The 20,178-nt window shown below is 45.9% G+C and overlaps 1 pseudogene; it reads left to right on the top strand.

The window, feature by feature from the left end:
• Positions 1–12,423, top strand: part of LOC127692017 (glyceraldehyde-3-phosphate dehydrogenase-like) — a 73,299-nt pseudogene extending 60,876 nt beyond the window's left edge.
• The last annotated feature ends 7,755 nt before the right edge of the window (positions 12,424–20,178 follow it).

Below are 20,178 nucleotides of genomic sequence, written 5' to 3' on the forward strand. Positions count from 1 at the left end.
ATTTTGTAGGCAAACAGGAGAAGACTGACTTCTCAAGCAGCTAGGAGGAAGGTCTCAAAGCCCATCCCACCCCCACAGTGACTCACTTCCTCCAACAAGGCCACGCCCCTTAGTAGTGCCACTCTCTGGGACAAGCATAATTCAACCTTCACACTAAAGTACCCACATTAGCAAATGTTTTCCCTTCCAGCCTTTTAGCCTGAGCCCTGCTGGGGGGAAGCCCACAGAGCAGCCTGTTAGAACCGAATAGCCTCTCATACTACGCCCTTCTGAAGCTGTGAGTGGCTCCAATAACAGTTGATTCTGTTCAAGAGGCCAGTTCAGGACCTTTGGAAAATTCCACCAGACCCCTCCCCTCAAAGAGAAAGGTCAGGGAGCACTTAGGCACTCCAACCCCTCCAGAAGGGCTAATTACATTCTTCAGACCACGTGGGGTGGGGCAGTGGCGGGGGAACCCAACCATTGGCCACCTGAGGGTGGGGGAGACCCAGAGCTCATAGACACATTGTGGACTGACCGTTGGCCACCTACAGACAAGAGAAATTCTGGCCACCTCATTCCCTAAAGACCAATCAGTTTAAAGTAACACTGTTCTGCCAATCACATTGTGCCTAATGGCTGCTGCTCTGAAAAATGTATAAAAACTCACTGAACGGGCTTTGTGGGGCCGTTCTCTCTCTCCTTCCTGTACAGGGTGACCCCAGAATGCTGGAACAATAAACTTCCTCTTGCTTTTGCATCGATCTCTGGCTCCTAGTTGTTCACTCATGGGGTCTCTGGTAAGTTAAGGCTCGTGAGAGTCTTACACTGTGTATAAACTTCAGGCTACCAAACTGTAAGGTGTTAGGGGCTGTCCCAGCACAGGTGATGTGCCAGGGAAAGACAGTGCAGATGTTCCGCCATCTTGTATGCTTGCTGAGGCTATTTCAGGGTTAGCTAGAATTTGATCTCCTTGATGGAGAATCCCTTGGAAAACTACCCAACTTTATTCTAGGACCTGAGGCTGGGATGCCTCAGATAGCTTATCTTAGCTCCTGTTAATCTGTCTGCTTGTTCAGACCTCCCCCTGCAGCCATGTGAGATACTGAAATGTGGTGTTTGCCCTTAAAAGCCCCTTAATGCTTGAGGCTACACTTAGTCAGGGTTTCTATTGCTGCAACAAAACCCAGTGACCGAAAAGCAAGTTGGGAAGGAAAGGGTTTATTCACCTTACACGTCCAGATTGTGGTTCATCATTGAAGGAAGGAATAAGAACTCAAAAAGGACAAGAACCTGGAGGCAGGGGCTGGTGCATGGGGCCATGGAAGTGTGCTGCTCCTGGCTTGCTTCCAATGGCTTGAGCAGCCTGATTTCTTATAGAACTCAGGACCCCCAGCCTAGGAATAGCTCCACCTACAATGAACTGGGCTTTCCCGCACTGATCACTAATTGAGAAAACGCCTTACATCTGGATTTCATGGAGGCATTTCCTCAACTGAGGCTTCTTCCTCTCTAATGACTCTAGCTTGTGTCAAGTTGACATAAAACCTGCCGTTACACTTAGGTACTGAATGCCTGAGTGTACTTCCGGCCAGCTGGAAGTAAGGCTTTCAACTAGCTATAAACTGTGTCTGAATGGTCATCTCTAGTGAGCTGTCATCTCAGAGTGACATACTTGAGGGACTAAGAGTTACACAGATACCTGATAGGCAGAGAAATAGGGAGAGTGCTGGGATTACAGGCATGTGCCACCACCGCCCGGCTCACCTTGGGTTTTGTTCAAACTGAGCAACCCTAAATTAGAGGAGGAAGGTCCCCCACCTCAACCCCTAAGGCCCTTAAAACTCCAAGCCCTTAAAGAAAAGTTGGATTGGGAGCCCCTGACACCTTTCTTCTGCTTTGTAGGTGGCCTTCCTCTCTGTGGGCTCTGCTGTTTGTGTGTTTCCTCACCCCTAATAAAAGTCCTTTGTTGCTGGGCAGTGGTGGCACATACCTTCAATCACAGCACTTGGGAGGCAGAGGCAGGTGGATTTCTGAGTTTGAGGCCAGCCTGGTCTACAGAGTGAGTTCCAGGATAGCCAGGACCACACAGAGAAACTCTGTCTCGAAAAAAACAAATCCAAAACAACCAAAAGAAAGAAAGAAAGAAAGAAAGAAAGAAAGAAAGAAAGAAAGAAAGAAAGAAAGAAAGAAAGAAAGAAAGAAAGAAAGCCAAAATAATAATAATAATAATAAAAAAAAAAGTCCTTCATCACCAGATGATTTGTCTGCTGTATTTGAGATTTCCTCACTGCTACCTGTTGTATGAAGTGGAAAAGTCTGGTTTCTTTGGAAACTCAGATGTTTTTCTGGAATCTGTCTTGTGAGAGGATTGTTTTGCTGAAACAGATATGTGAGAGGGCATTTCACTGAAGCAGATGCTTGAGAGGGTGCATAATGTCTGGAAAGATATACATAGACATGTATATGTTGAGAGGTTGAGGTAATGGATGTCTGAGTTATAGGTCAGACCTATAGAGTGAGTTCTAGGACAGCCTGAGCCTCACAGAGAAATCCTATCTCAGAAAAGAGGAGAGGAAAGGAGAGGAGAGGAGAGGAGAGGAGAGGAGAGGAGAGTTGAGAGCTGGGGAGAAATTGTTGAGTCAGTAAGAAGCTTGCCTTCTAGGCATGAGATGAGGGCCTGAATAGCAACCACAACCACAACCACACACTTGTGCTGGTGGAGAAGGCGGGTCCCTAGGACCAGCAGGCCAGCAATCCTAATCTCAAAAACATTACAGGCAACCTCTCCACACCAGGGACTGTCGGGGCCAGAATGTAATGTATGGACATAGGTCTTGTTGCAAAAACAATACAAAGAGTAAAGAAAGTATGACCCCCATGAAACCCACCAGTCCTGTAGATGCCATTCCCAATGAGAATCACCTAGGTGAACCCAAGGACACAAAACTTAAGAGAACAATCATGAGCTTCATTGACGATTTTGTAAGACCCCCAAAAACCGAGGGGGCCCCAGCACCCCACGCCTCAGGAGGCGACACCCAAATCACTGGCGAGAAACAGTCTCGATGCAATAACATGAGGATTTCTTTATTCCAGAATTCTGGGTTCCACAGCCGTATACCGCGCAGGGTTAGAGGACTGTGGACCCCGGGTTCAGAATTGGGACACCTTTTATAAGTTTACAACCCGGGAATCACCAACCAATCATTCCTTTACAGCGAAAGCCCGAGAAATGCGAGCCAATCGGTTTGTACCACTCTATAGTTTTTAGGCCAATCAGTTTAAATTATTGGAGCCTGCGCTCAGTGGACCAATTAGTTTCCTATTTTCTCGGATGTCTATAGCTGTGTGAACTCCTGCATAGGGGTAATGGCGTAAGCAATTTACAGAAGCAAGATAAGCTTAACTCATTTCCAGTTACCTTGTGGGGCCAGGATCACCTATTCAAGGCCTTTTTTTCTAGCTCTAAACAAAAGGCGGGCTCTGGAATATGACCTTTTACCTAGTTTCTAACAAAGAGCACAAGGAGCAGGCTCTGGAATATGAAGTGTTTGGGGCTCCTTAGAAGGCTGGAGTTAAGCTGTATTTTCTATTCTTTCAATTTCAAACAAGACTCAACCAAACAGCTCAAATATGAAAGAGTAGATTTAAACAGAGTGAATGCCAAGTGATGCCCATAAAGATGTGAATATAAGGCTGAAGACAAGCCAGGATTCAAAGACCATCCTCAAGAAAGATTGGGAAATACTGAGAAGAACCAAAGATGAAATGAGGCTGGCATTGGAGAACTCGATATCCCAACTAAAAATCTCAGGGGAGATGGCTTACAAGTAAAATGGATCAAGTAGAAGATAGATTACCGGGACATAAAGAAAAAAAATCAAAGAACTAGACCACACAAGCAAAGAATAAGAAAAAATTTAAACCACAGAAAAGGAGCATGCAAGAACACTGGGACAGCACAACAAACAAACAAAACAACACCAGCAAGTCTTTGAATTATAAGCATGGAAGAAGAAGAATAATCCAGGTCAACGATATAGACCAAATCTTAAATAAGATCATATAAATAAATAAATAACCAAACTAAGATAAGTAAACAAATGCCCAAACTATATATGAATATAACCACACAGAATACCAAACAGATAAGACCAGAAAAGAAGCTCCTCACAGCATATCATAGTTAAAACATTAAATATACAGAACAAAGAAGTGTTGAAAGCTACAAGGGAAAAAAAAAGCAAACCCACAACTCAAATATACAAGAAAGTCTATTTGAATAACTGCTGATTTCTCAATGGAAAATCAGAAGCATGTACTCCAACTTCTAAAAGCCATGGATCCCAACAAGAAGAAGAAATAAAAATGTAAAAACTAGCAGGGCAGTTGTGGCACACACCTTTAATCCCAGCACTTGGGAGGCAGAGGCAAGCGGATTTCTGAATTTGAGGCCAGCCTGGTCTACAGAGTGAGTTCCAGGACAGTCAGGGCTACACAGAGAAACCCTGTCTCAGAAAAAAAAAAAAAAGTAAAAACTCTCTAGGTTACAAACATGATAAAAAGAATGTGTGCTCACCAACCCAACCCAATCAACTATGGATCTAAACTGAAAGTTCTTTTAAAAAAGAAATAAAAGTAGAAGAAAAAAAAAAGGTCTTAGAGGGTGTCAGATTTGCTAATATCCTTAGCAATTAGGGACAGGCAAATTAAAACATTTTTTTTGAAATTTCATCTCACATTTATTAGACAACAACAACAACAAGTACTGGCAAAGATCCTGGGGAAGGGAACTAACTCCCTGTCGGTGAGATTGCAACTGGTCCAGCCACTCAGGAAATTGAGAAATTCTCAAAAGTCTGAAAAGAAGTCTACCATATGACCCAGTGCTGGTTAGTGTTTGTTTGCTTGTTTGCTTGCTTGCTTGTTTGTTTTGTTGTTGGTGGTGGTTTTGTCAACTTGATACATGCTATGGTTATCTGAGAAAAGGAGCTTCAGATGATAAAATGCCCCTACAAGACTGGGCTATTGGCAAGCCTGTGGTACACTTTCTTGACATGTGAGAGGGCCTGCCCAGCCCACCGTGAACTGCCCCACCATTTGGCAGGTACTCATGAGCAGTCTTTGAAAGCAGACTGAATGAGCAGGAGGAGCAAGCCAGTAAGCAGATTCCTCCATGGTTCCTACTTCAGTTGCTGCCTCTAGCTTCCCCCCTTGAGTTCCTGCCCTGGCTTCCCTTCAATATGGGCTGTAACTGGGATGTATAAACCAAATATATCCTTACCTACTCAAACTGGTTTTGGTCACTCTTTTCTTTTTTCTTTTTTTTTTCCTGTCATAGCATCAGAAAGCAACACAGAACACCCAGCTACACCACTCTTTGGCAGACACCCAAAGGACTTGACATCGACATCTGACTGCACAGTTACCTACTTGGTTGTGCTCCTGTCTCTTTATTCACAATAGCTGGGACATGAACCTCATGTCCTTCAACTGACAAGTGCTTAATAAAAGTATGGTGCACATGCGGTATAGAACACTACTCAGCATTAAGGAAAATTGAAACCATGGCATTTGCAGAAAGATATAAAGAACTAAATAAAAGTCAAGACGCTAATGAGATAACCCAGACCTAGAAAGACAAACACCACATGCCGTCTCTCATTTATGGTTCCAAATCATCATAGATATAGTCATAGACATAGGGGTAGACATAGACATAGGGAAAGACATACATAGACATAGACATAGACATAGACATAGGGATAGGGATAGGGATAGACATAGGGATAGACATACATAGACATAGACATAGACATAGACAGAGACAGAGACAGAGACATAGACATAGACATAGACATAGACAAAGCGATAGACATAGACATAGACAAAGGGATAGACATAGACATAGGGATAGACATAGACAAAAGGATAGACATACATAGGGATAGACAGACATAGACAAACATAGACAGACATAGACAGACACAGACAGACATAGTCATTGACATAGACACAGACATAGACATAGATCTGGATAAAATACTGGAGAAAGCACAAGAGTAATAATGGACCACAGGGGCAGGGAAGGAGGTCTAGAGAGGGGGCTAGCATGATACAGGTGCTAGAAAGCAGGAAATGGGCCCCAAAATCATATTCCCCTTCCCAGTCTCCCCATGTGCTCCCAGAGAGCTGCAGCAGCAGCACCAGCAGACTCTGGCACACCTGCCCTTTCCTTCCAGCTCTTCCACAGATTCCTTTCCCAGCAACACAGCTACCAGCTAGGGGAGGTCAAAATGGGATCCAGATGGCATTCACGGCAACAATCTGTGGCAATGTGGCAAGGCATATGGACGTCTTATTATTGAGAGAAACCATAGAATTCCTTCTCTGGCATACATGCCTAAGCCACGTTGCTATCTCCCCATACCCATGTTCACCTAAACTCGGTGCCTGTATTATTATTATTGTTGTTGTTATTGTTGTTGTCATTGTTGAAAGAAGCTAACTTCTCCATTTGATCTGTAATGTGTTGATCTCACAGGGACTTGCAAGTACACACATGCATACACATACACACAGCCCAAAAGTAAATTAAAAACCAAAAACAAAAGCTAAGGAGATAGTTCAGTGGGTAAATATACCTGCCGCATAAGTCAAGCAACCTGACTTCAGATCCTCAGAAGCTCAGGGGACTGCAGAATAGCTCAGGGGATAAAAAGTCTACACCATCTCACAGAGGACCCAAGGTTGGTTCCCAGCATCCTCCACTGAGGGGAGCACACAGCCCTGGGAGCAGACACGGCCCACATAGTACTTGTCAAGATCAGAGGCAATTGTGTGTTCAGAAGAGGATCATGACTGCACAGCATGGTACCAACTCCACCACACACCAGGAGCCACACTTAAACCCTCACCACAGAACATGACCTCCACCTCTCTGTCCCCAGATTCAACCAAATGAATGTGTTGTGTAGAGGCTTACCTAGAGAACGCACCCCCTGTGCTCTCCTGGAGGACATGCTCATGTCACCTGAGAGAGGGTGGGCTATGGAGGTTGGCACTAGTGAAATGGGACATCTGGATGGGCCCTGGGACTCACACCAAAGGCTTTCCCACAGGCCCAGGCAATGTGTGTGTGTGGTGTTATATCCTGTTGGTTTGTGGGTTTCCTAAGAACCTTTTTCTTAATTATACAACCACACAGGAAATGGGCAGCAAACATAATTGTGTAAGTAATGTACTAAACATCTGTGTAACCACGGACCAGGTGAAGAAAGAAAGCCTTGCTAACCAGCAAAGGTCGGGGTGGGGGGGGGAGGAATGGAGGGGGGCCTCCGCTTCCTTGAGGTTATTTCACTGAAATACGATTGGGCTACTCCTCTGTGCTAGCCTCTAACCTTGCTCCTGTCTCCCCATCCATCTTCGAGATTAGATGTAGCTATTTAGCTTAAATTAGACCAACCTTGAACTCCTAACCCCCTGCCTCCACTTCCCCAGTACTGGGATTACAAGTATGCACCACAAAGCCCAGCTACTTGGCCTGTTTTCTGTCGTCATAATAAAATACTTTAGACTGGGTAGTTTTTTTTCAAGGTCTCTTTTGGCTTCATGAGTTTAGGATTGTGGCCTAGCGGCCTAGGCTGATTCAGTGTGTGGTAAAAAGCTGTAAGAGCGAATGAGCTGAGTGTCTGCAGTGGAGCATCGCATGAGGGACAACTTGTTGGTCTGTCAACTTGACACAACCTAGAGTGGTCACAATGGATATCTGTATGGTGTTCCCCTGTGAGCCTGTCTGTAGGGGATTGTCTCGACTGCGGGCGGATGCGGGCGGATGCGGGCGGATGCGGGCGGATGCGGGCGGATGCGGGCGGATGCGGGCGGATGCGGGCGGATGCGGGCGGATGCGGGCAGATGTTGGAGCCCTGGACAATCTAAGAGTGAAGAAAGCTAGCGGACAGAAGGAAGCAGACAGGAAGGGTGTGTCTCTTCTCTCTGCTCTCAGTTGGATGTCAACTTGGTTTTCTGTCACCTTCTCCACAGCAATGGACTGTGGCCTAGGACTATAAACCAAGCAAACTCTGCCCTGTCTAAGTTGCTTTTTGTTGGGACATTTCATCTCAGCAACAGGAGAAACCCAGGACCGACAAACACACTGATCTACTCCAGCCCCTGCAAGGGCAATCGTGATCTACAGGAAGAGATTACCCTTCGTGACAAAGTGGATCCTCCAGCTGCAAATGCCTGCAGCCTAGGCTGACGGTGTCACTGAAGACTCCAATAGAAGCTTCTTAAGACCAGAGCCATCTAGACCAGCCAAACCTGACTTCCTGGTTCATAAAGCTTGAGATAAATGTGTTTTGCTTTAAGCCACCAAATCTTGAGGTAATTTATTATTCGGCAAAGATTAATTCAATTCAAAGCCTTTATTTCCAGAATGCTTAACCTCATCTTTTCCGGGTGTGTGTATGTGTGTGGTGTGTGTGTGTATGTGTGTGGTATGTGTGTGTGTGTGTGTGTGTGGTGTGTATGTGTGGTGTGGGGTGTGTGTGTGTGTGTGTGTGTATGGTGTGTGGTGTGTGTGCGTGTGGTGTGTGTGTGTGTATGGTGTGGGGGGTGTGTGTGTGGTGTGGTGTGGGGTGTGTGTGTGTGTGTGTGTGTACATATAAGTGTATTTGTGTGGAGGCCAGAGGACAAGCTCAGCTTCATTATTCAAGTGTCAGTCACCTTGTTTCATAATTTTTGAGACTGAGTCTCTCGCTTGCTTGGGACTTACCATGTAGGCTAGGCTGAGCAGCCAATGAGCCCCAGGGATCCACTGTCTCTGCCTCCCCAGCTCTCAGATCAGGACCATGCACCAACACAGCTCTCCATGGGGCTACCCAATGACTCTCTGTGAGAGCTCAGTCTCTGCCAAGCCAGTAATCTGAGAGAGATACCAAGAGACAGAAGGGGTCATGTTATCTCGTATGGCGTAGGGTTGGAAGGGCCACTCTCAATAGTTTTAGCATGTTAGTCATTAAATATGTACTTCACCGCTAAAGAGAAATGGCTCAGTGGGTGAAGTGCTAGCCACACAAACATGTAGGCTTGAATTGGAATCCCAAGAACCTGTGTCCAGCTGGGCATGGTAGCATGAATCTGTAATTCCAGGGTTTCTATCTCAAGACGGGAGATAGACAGGAGAATCCCCAGAAGCCTGTGGGATAGCCAGTTGATCTGTGGCACACAGTTGCAAACAACAGGGTTCTTGATTCAAACTAACACTGCATGTGGTCCTTTGTTCCATATGCTCACTGGGCCATAGGGCCACCATATATACATTCACAAGCACACAAATATGCATAAGAGCACACATGCATAAACACGTGCACACGAGCACACACATGCATACATTCTCAAGAATACACATATAAAAACACACATAAACATTTATAAACACATTCAAGAGAACACACTGCATAAACTCACATGCACAAGATCACACATACATAAACAGGTATACACATACACACACACACACACACACACACACACACACACATATAAGTCACTCCAGGTCAAACTCAATGATAGGACATCAAGTTCTGGGTACTGGAGAAGGAAGTATGAACAAATGTCATATGTGTAGTTTAAAAACTGCCTTGGACATTACAGTGTGGTTTTAATTTACATTGTTTTGACTACAGAAGACAGAAAGACTGGCCCTACACTACACCATTTAAAATGAACATGTTGACAAAGTCCCTGTTCAAGTCCCTTTCACAATTTCATACTGCATTGTGCTTTTCTTATTGATTTTCAAGAGTTCTTTATGTGTTCAGGCAGGAGCCTCATGGGTTTTGTGTGGCGAGCTTCCTTTCTGAGCTTCCTTTCGCTCTCGTAACAGTCTCTTGGTGAGAAAACACTACGCATTGTAGCATAGGCTAATTGATCTGCCCTCCTGTAGTTCGGACTTGGATATCCTGTTTCAAAAGTTCCTCCCCACCACAAGGTCATCTTGATGTGCTGTTATTGTTGTTGTTTGTTTTTAGAATCTCATATAATCCAAGGTAGCCTAGAACTCACAACATAGCTGGTAGCTCTTGGGGTCCAGGAATCGCCTCGCACACCACATCAACATTGACCTCAGTCAGACAGGGATAGTGTATTGAGCACACACCCCAGGACTGGTTGACTGGGGCCGTGGTCCAGATTCGGGAACTGAACCATGGCCCTGAGTTAAGATCCTACAGGGTTATTAAGCCTAAAATCCACAAACATCTGTGCCAGGCTATTCCACCAATCAGGGTTTAGGGCTAGGGGATTTCCTTAGGAACATGTCTTTGTTGTACACTTATCCTGCCCCCATTGGTTGGGGTACCTGTCCCCATTGACTGTGGCAGGGGCCTTGCCTTGTCTAATGCTCATGTCCTAACTTGTCTACCAGGATGGGGCTTGTCTAATATTTATGTTTTAACTTATGATTCATACCAGTAGCAATGAAGCAATTTTATGGTCGGGAGTGGGGTGGGGGCAGGTTACCACAACCTGAGGAACTATGTTAAAGAGCCACAGCATTAGGAAGGCTGAGAACTACTGATCTCAACACATGTCGACATGGCTTCTTGTGGAACCTGCCTTTCATTACTAGAAGCTTCCCAGGGAGGTCTTGGGAACTTCAACTTTACTCAACCACTACTCAAAATGGAAGTCTTGTTCCAGATAGTTTCTTATACTGGGCAAGTGTCTCTCTTATGTTGTGGTCTATCCCAGGGGCAGCTTATACCATAAAAGATTATACAAAGGTGCAAGAAGTGCTTGCTATTGGGTGGTTGTTTTGGGTGCAAGTCTCTTGTGGGTAACTATACAAAACAGTTGTATTGGCTTCTGTTGTGTGGTTTTCAAGGACACAGAACAAAACAGAATGCATAATCAATCTTAGCATTAGAAAGTTCCTAGTATCTGCAGAAACCTATGAGAAAGTTTCCTTATAATGGCAGGGTAGTCAGGTAACAGTCGCCTAGGCCTTAACATTTTACCTAGGCCTTAACATTCTATTTAGGCCTTAATATTTTACCTAGAGACCAGAAAGGTGCTGAAGAAATGACTCACTCAATAAAGTACTTGTTGTACAAGCACGAGGACCTGAGTTCAATCCCCTCAGAATGATGTTTGAAAAGCCAGGTACAGTTGTTGTACACGCGCTGGGGAAGCAGAGATGAGAGGGCCTCTGGGGCTGGCCGGCCATCCAGCCAAGCCTAACTGCCTCAGACTGAGGTTCCGTGAGAGAGTCTGTCTGAAAAGCACAAGGTGAGGAGGACTAGAGGAAGACATTTGATGTTGACCTCCGGCACATACAACCATCCAAACACACAGACATGCATACACATACATACATGCAAAAAAAAAAAAAAGGTCAGGAGGGCTTACACATCTGCCTCATATTTAAACAAATAATGTATAATTTTTAATGTTTAAACATTAAAAAAAAAGTTTTAGCATAGTGGGCAGAGGTTGCTCTTTAGAGAAAAGACAAGAAGAGATTTGTCAGTTGGCCGTGCTAACACATGCCACATGTCTGTAATTCTACTACTTAGGAGGCTAAGGGAGGAGGCTCATGAGTTCAAGGCCAGCCAAGACTACTGTGGCGGTTTGAATAGATTTGGTCCCCATAGAATCATGTGTTAGAAAGCTTGGCCATAGGGAGTGGCACTATTAGGAGGTGTGGCCCTGTTGGAGGAGGTGTGGCCCTGTTGGAGGAGGTGTGTCACTGTGTGGGTGGGATTTGAGACCTCCTATGCTCAGGCTCCATCCAGTACAGAAGACAGTCTCCCCCCCTGGCTCTGCCTTCAGATCAAGACATAGAACTCTTGTCTCCTCCAGCACCGCGCCGTGATGACAATGGACTAAACCTATGAAACTGTAAGCCATCCCCAATTAAATGTTTATAAGAGTTGCCCTGGTCATGGTATCTCTTCACAGCATAAAACCCTGACTAAAACAACCACCTAGTGAGAATTTGTCTTAGTAAAATAGCAAAATGAATCACTATCATTGGCTCCTGTTTGTCAGTGGTCAATGGGTTTCACTCACCCTGTGAGCACGAGATCTGCATGTCAGAGTGACTCGGAGCAGCAAGGTTCAAATTTTCATAAATGCTTCCCTGGGCCCTGGGCTGGGCCTGGGCATGTGGTAAACATGGGACCAAAGGAATTCTGAACAACTGGCAGCCTTACTGCTTGAATAAAACAGGATTCGCCCACACCAGCAGCCATGGCAGGGGTCTCTAAACACATCAGGAACCCCTGCACGTATGCAGAGTGGCTGCTGCTATCCATCATGGAGGAAAAGAGGTTGCATCGAGGACAGCCCAAAGCACGTGCTCCCTTCCCTGCAAGGGCAGAGGGAAAGCGGAAGAAACATGAAGAAAATCATCTCCCAAGGCCATCCGGCCATTAGTGCACTGGCCACAGGGACCGAAGGCTGGGTGGTGTGCATGGTGGCCAGACCCATCACCGGAGCCTCTTGCTGCTCTGGCCTTGGGGTTAAGTAAGTAGCCTGCCATTGCACAAAGCCAAAACAATTATTTTAAGGTAGAAGAAAGGGAAAGGCACAAACCAGCCTGAAGGAGCTCCTCTTGCCTGAACCAGTGCTCAGAGGCCCAGGATGGGAGGAGCGTGGGCTGTGGTCATCCTAGGCAGGAGGTCAGCTAAGACATTGCTGCCAGGACCACGGGCCCTGGAGCCAGGACCTGCCCAGAATGCTCGCAGGAGCCTGCAGGCCATCCGGAGCTGGCTTCCCAGGAATGCGTCTGCCGCCGTCTGCCTCCTCGGCAGCTGGCGGAGGCGTTGCCTTTCCTCTGGCGCTGAGCAAATGTGGTGAGGCTACATCTGCAGGCAACAGCCTGGGCATGCCTCAAATTAGGAAACCGCTCTCTACCGCCGAGCTGCAAAGCCCAGTGCGCTGCTACAGCCAAGTGAGCACCCGTGAGATGGGGGAGCAACAGATTCCGGGGAGGACCCGGGGACGTTCCGCAAATGCCTGTGGCTGTGAATTAAGACGCGTACAAGAGAACCCAGGCCGCCTGACGCACAAAAACATGTCAGGCTGGGAGATCTCTCAGAGGCTGCATGAGGAGCCAGGAAGCCTTGAAGGCAGGCAGAGAACCCATCGGTGAGTTTCCACCCCAGTTTTCCCACTGACTAGCCGGCTCCGAAGAAAGTCCTAGTAACCCTTTAGCGTCAGTTGCTTCATCTATAACGTGAGATGGGCGTGAGGAAAAGAGAAAACTGCCCCTGTGATTCAACATGCTGCTGGCGTTAAGGTTGGGGACACTGGGTCTACTCCTTGCTCCTTGTTCTCTGGTGGAAACACGAGCCAACCGTTGTGGATTTGCCTGCCATCTTCATAACTGGCACTCTTTTGTCTCTGGCCTTCAGAAGGGCATCCACCTCAGCCGGTGCTCACCTGGCTAAGGCCGTCTGCTGGAAGGACCACCATCCCAGAGTACTTTGTCACACCCCTAAACCCCACTCCATTTACATAGTTGGCCAGAAGACCTTTCTTTTTAAATTTTTGAGTATATTTCTTTACATAACAATGGTTTTTTTATGACATATCACACACGGACAATTCACACAGAAGAAACTGTGTGGGGTGTGTGTGTGTGTGTGTGTGTGTGCGCGCGCGCGAGAGAGAGAGAGAGAGAGAGAGAGCATGCGTGAGTGTGCATGTGTGTAAAAAGGAGAAAGGGGAAGGGGGGATCGCAAGCCAGGGGTCACTGCAGGAGTCCCCCGTGTGCACACTCTGCCCTATAGGAAAGGTTGCCTCAGAGAACAGCTTCTTCATGGCCTCCACACCGTGAGGGATGACTTGTGTGATTACAAGTTACTGACTTCACTTCAACCAGCTCTAATTCCTCTAGGACTCTGTAATAGGCCCACCCCCTGTGCCTGAACTCCAAGAGACACAGCTATTGGTCTTGCCCATCTCTGGTCTTTTTCTGTGGCAGAGCCGCCAGCCTTCCCCACCTCTCTAGGCAGGAATGATGCCACGTGGCCATTACCGGGGCTTCTATTCCTTTGGGGCCTGACCATCTGAGGACTCTGTCTGTAGAGACTTTCCTGGGTCCCGAGGCTGCTTTCTGCAGTCAGTTCCCAGCCCTTGGCATGTCTACTCGCTTCAAAATGGCCTCCCATTGATGCAAGATATTTCCTATCCATTCACATGGAAGCAGTGAGAGGCCAGTGATTGGAGGAGAGAGGAGGAGGAGGAGCTAAGAGGAGTGAGGGGCGGAGAGAGAGGGAGCCTGGGATCTGCACAAGAGAGCAGAGGAGGAGACGCAGTTCTGGAAGGCATCAGTTTCTGGTGTGCCGAGAGGTTAGAAATGTTGAGATAAAACGTTATCATTGTAGCGCACGCCTGTAATCCCAGCACTCTAGGAGGCAGAGGCAGGCGGATTTCTGAGTTCGAGGCCAGCCTGGTCTACAGAGTGAGCTCCAGGACAACCAGGGCTACACAGAGAAACTCTGTCTCGAAAAAAAAACAAAAATTAAAAAAAAAAAAAAAAAAACTTTATCATTGTAATTTGGCATTATGTAATTGGCAGTTTCCTATACATAAATATATTTGGTTAACTATTCAAGTTTAAGAGTCATGCTTTGCCAGATACTTGGAAGGACCCGCCGGGACTTGGAGCAGAGGCCTGGCGGGCGGTAGTCTTTCGTAATTATTACCCACTACAACCCACTACTACCTCATCCTCACACAGGAATCCTCATCCGGGTCAGTTTGTCCATCTTCATTTATGATCTTAGAGAATGTGACCCTAACAAGAACCAAATTCTGGCAATGCTGCCATCTCCCAAACGTCAAGTCCCCACTGTCCCAGCCACAAATGGCATTGAGCTCTTTGAAGAATCCCCACCATCTTCCACAGAAGCAGAAAATCCGAGGGCGCCTCAATCAGGGCACAGTTGCACGGATGCTAGACCTCGGTGATGAGTGGAGTATTGTGATCCCTGTGCTCCATCTGAATACAGAGCAGCCACAAGACCGTGGCCACAGGTGCCCTCTGCTCCAGTGACCTTATTGAGAGCAAAATGGCGATGACCCCTAATATCCACACAGTCACACAGCCCCCAGAAATTAGGATGAGGAGGGGTGTTGCTGGGTGGCGGTTGTCCCTGGAAGCCCAATACTTCGGGATGCCAATGAGCCCTCCAGGTCAGATGGAGGGCACGCTCTCTCACTCATACACAGGAGGTTACCCAACTCTGGTCACGTGCCTGGCAACCATAGCAGCCGCAGCCGCGCCTGGCTCTATTTGTGGAGTGGCAACCTCACCAAGTAGACAGGAAGCCTTCTAAGTGCCCAGCCTGCTAAGATATGATAAGTGCTCCATAGAAATTTGCATTTTAAAATTTGCATTTTCAAAAAGTGCTTTTAGCTTTCTAAAGCCCTTCCCCCACTTAAATGATATCAATCTGTGCAACTGCCCCTAGAGACGCCTGCTCACTATTGATGACTCCATTACTTAATTAAAAAAAGAAAAGAAAAAAATCTCACCAACAAATATGCTGTATCGATGAACAAAGAGACTATGTATGCCATGTGTCAGCACACGGCCAGGCACTGACAAGGCCTCTACCTGTTCTTCTTGTCTAATTGTGTCCTCATAAAAACCCCAAGATGTTAGAGTGGGAAGATCCCACACGTGAGATGGTGTGGCCCCGAGGCCGGGGACAATGCACGGAGTCCTTTAGCTGATACCCCAGACAGTGGAGCACTAAAGTCCTACAAGTCTTAAAAGCAAGCAGGATACTGGCTCTGTTACCACCACACCCCCACCCCACATCAGGCTAGATCCCTTTAGGAAGTCCCTCAGCATTCTAACACAAATGGAATCAAAAATAATCAGATTTTGTGAGGGTCAAACTCGATGACTGTAGAAGTCCTCTGCACCGGCTCCTTGCCAGGCATGCCAGGATCGATCGGGGCGGTGGGCCACAGTGAGGAGGGGCTGAGTCTCTGACCCTCAGTTCAGATTCCATCATCCGGAGGCTTCCTGCACAAGAGGCAGAGAAGGAAGCTCTGCCTCCTCTGTAACAAAGATGCAAGAGCCAGGTCACAGCAGGTCCATGGCCTCTGCTCTTGCCGAGTGTGACTGTGATTGTCAACTGGCGGGATCACCTTGGACAGAGTTTCTGAGCTAGCTTAGTTGATTTGGGGAGACACACCCGGAATGTCAGCTGCCCCATTCCATGGCCGTTCTCCAGGACTGAGCCAAAAGAAAAGGTGAGGGCCACACTCACCTCCCTCTGCTTCCCGCGGAGGGACCAGCTGCTCAGCTTTCTCAGCGACAGGAGATGTGACTAAGGAATCATCGGCAGTCACAGATGCAGGGTGCTGGCCTTGAGACGTCTCTCTAGCCCCTATGTAATTCTCTTTTTACAAAAGAATTGTAATTTAATAAGGTATCTGTACTGGCTGGTTTTGTGTCAACTTGTCACAGGCTGGAGCTATCACAGAGAAAGGTGAGGAAATGCCTCCATGAGATCCAGCTGTGGGACATTTTCTCAATCAGTGATCAAGGGGGGAGGGTCTCTTGTGGGTGGTGCCATCCCTGGACTGGTTGTCTTGGGTTCTATAAGAAAGCAAGCCGAGCAAGCCAGGGGAAGCAAACCAGTAAGGAACATCCCTCCATGGCCTCTGCATCAGCTCCTGCTTCCTGACCTGCTTGAGTTCCAGTCCTGACTTCCTTTGGTGATGAACAGCAATGTGGAAGTGTAAGCTCAATAAACCCTTTCCTCCCGACTTGCTTCTTGGTCATGATGTTTGTGCAGGAATAGAAACCCTGACTGAAGACAGTATCTGTGGATGTTATATAATGAAAATACCAACTTTTGATTAAAAATTCAAGTCCAAAGACCCCTACGGAAGGCAGCGCCTCAGGGATGTCTGCACTTGACAATGGAGCTGACAGTGCAGAACAATGAGCAACGATGCGGCTGCTGGAGCTTGAGTTCTGGAGGAAACAACAGAGAGCTTGCACAGTACTCGGGGCTCAAAGCTCACAGTTTCTGTGTGTTGCTCCTCATCACCCGGGTACCACACAGAAAATTTATCCTTGCCCAGTAACACTTGGTGAATATCAGGCAGTGAAATGCCTTCCAATCAGGGTCACAAAAAAGTCCCACAGGTGTTTTCGTGGACACACATGAACTCACTCATCAAAACTGCAGAACAGAGAACATGCCATCAAAAGCCAAGAGTTGCAAGAACCTCCAAAATAAGGCTTTGGCTCCCCAAACACTTATAAGAGGAGACATGGGTCTGGGAATGGGCTCAGTCAGTACAGTGATTGTTTTACAAACATGAGGACCAACCCCAGGGTGTGCAGTGCAGTGAAAGACCCTGTCTCAAGAGCCACAGTGGGAGCACAAGTTAGACCCACAGGCACAGGAGGGTCCACACCTTCCAGTGACTTCAGCATGGGCTCTGGATCCTGAGTTAGAGTAAAGTATACTGGTGAACAGAAGTTCCACATCTCCTAACAGCTTCAGAGGAAGCTGTAGAACAAAAGTGTAGGCCTTATCTGACTCTGGGTAAGGCTCACAGGCATGTGGAGGAGAGTTGCACCACTCAGAGGAAGTCCGCAGATACTAGTACAAAGCTCTCGATGACACAGATCAATATCTAACCCTCAGAGGAAGACTCAGAAGCTCTGACCTTGGATAACAATCTTGCTGGGGGAAAAGAGCACAGCAGTCCTGCTTAGGACTTAGTTCTCCACTGAGTGCTGCAAAAGCCACTGCTGAAAGGGAAAAACAATTTTAAGGTGACTAGTAAGGAAAAAAACACACACAAAAAGAAATAAAAACTCAACACATGAACTAACTCCAGACATGCATGTCCCACAGCAGAAATAGAAATAAGATTGGAGGGCTTGAGCAATGGCTCAGTGGTTAAGAGCACTGACTACTCTTCTGAAGGTCCTGAGTTCAAATCCCAGCACATGGTGGCTAACAACCATCCATAACAAGATCTGACTCCCTCTTCTGGAGTGTCTGAAGACAGCTACAGTGTACTTACATATAATAAATAAATCTTTAAAAAGCGAAAAAGAAATAAGAATGGAGACAATGTATCTGCTCCATGAACCACTCACACCATGACAATAGCGCCTAATGGAAAAGACTTGAAAGAACTAATGAAGAATTCGAAAGAGTGATTACAAGGAAGTTCAAACTATGAGTGTGTTCAAAAAGACACAAATATACTCCAAGAGAATAAAAATAAAGAGATGAAGGAAATGATGGAGCCAATCCAAGAAAGGAAAGTTGAGAGAATTATTGAACAAAACCCAAAATGTCAATTTAAGCCACACCAATAGAATGAAATGTTTGGGAAACAGAATCAGAAAACAAGGTAGAAGTGGTTCATACAGTACAGGCTGATCAGAAGAAGTGGTTCATACAGTACAGGCCAATCAGAGGAAGTGGCTCATACAGTACAGGCCAATCAGAGGAAGTGGCTCATACAGTACAGGCCAATCAGAGGAAGTGGCTCATACAGTACAGGCCAATCAGAGGAAGTGGCTCATACAGTACAGGCCAATCAGAGGAAGTGGCTCATACAGTACAGGCCAATCAGAGGAAGTGGCTCATACAGTACAGGCCAATCAGAGGAAGTGGCTCATACAGTACAGGCCAATCAGAGGAAGTGACTCATACAGTACAGGCCAATCAGAGGAAGTGGCTCATACAGTACAGGCCAATCAGAGGAAGTGACGCATACAGAATGGGCCAAAGTATCACTTAAAATAAAATATGAGCAAAAACTGTGAAAGCTCTAGGAAGTCATGAGAAGAACTAATCTTTGGATTATTGGCATAGAAAAAGGAGAACACCTTGCCGGGCAGTGGTGGCGCATGCCCTTAATCCCAGCAATTGGGAGGCAGAGGCAAACAGATTCTGAGTTTGAGGCCAGCCTGGTATACAGAATGAGTTCCAGGACAGCCAGGGCTATACAGAGAAACCCTGTCTGGGGGGGCGGTGGAGGAGGGAGGGGGGAAGAACACCATAGAGAATCTTTTTTTAAAAGATTTATTTATTTTTATTTATATGAGTACACTGTAGCTCTCTACAGACAAACACCAGAAGAGTGCATCAAATCCCATTACAGATGGTTGTGAGCCACCATATGGTTGCTGGGAATTGAACTCAGGATCTCTAGAAGCACAGTCAGTGCTCTTAACTGCTGAGTCATCTCTCAAGTCTGAGAATCTTTTAAATGAAATCATAGAAGAAAAAAATCTAAATCTAGAGAAAGACATGTCCACCCAGGTACAAAGAGCCTACAGAACTCCAAATAGACAGGATCAGAAAAGGAAATATACATGGAATATTATAATTAAAATAATGCTTTTAAAAATAGAATAAAATGTATTAAAACCTTCAAGAGAGAAACATCTAGTCAGTTATATAGACAAACCCATCAGAATATCACCTGCTTATTCAACAGAAACTTTTAAAAACCAGAGGGCCTGGAACAACAGTAAAACAGTAATTTTAATCCAGAATTTTATACCCAGCAAAACTATTAAAAATAAAAGAGAAATAAAAAATGTATGATGAAAACAGATTAAAGGAATGTAGGAGCACTAAGCAAGCTCAGCAGAGAACACAAAAAGGAATGCTTCAGTCTGCAGGAAACAGAAACCATCTCTTTGCTGTCTCTAAGAAACACAACTCACCATCAAAGATGGATTACCATCTTAGGGTAAAAGGATAGAAGAAAATATTCCATGTAGCTGGACCAAGAAATAAGCAGACATTGCTATTCTAATATCAACAAAAAATAAGACTTCAAACTAAAACCAGTCAGAGAGTTGAAGATGGTCATGTCATATTCATTAGAGGAATACTTTCTGAAGAGAATATTACAATCCTAACCATATAGGACACCCAATTACAGGTTCACCAAATACAGGTACACCCAATTTCATAGAAGAAATAGCTCTAAAACCACAGATCAAGCCCAACACAGTAATAGGGGATAATTCCAATATACTACTCTCACCAATAGGCAAGACTCTCACCATCTGGACAAAAATTAAAGAAGTACTGTAGTTAAATAGCACCATAAATCAAATATACCTAAAAAACATATGTAGAACACTCTATCTGAACACTAAAGAATACATTTTCTTCT

Source organism: Apodemus sylvaticus, chromosome 9 (genome assembly GCF_947179515.1).
Source record: "Apodemus sylvaticus chromosome 9, mApoSyl1.1, whole genome shotgun sequence".
NCBI lineage: Eukaryota > Metazoa > Chordata > Mammalia > Rodentia > Muridae > Apodemus > Apodemus sylvaticus.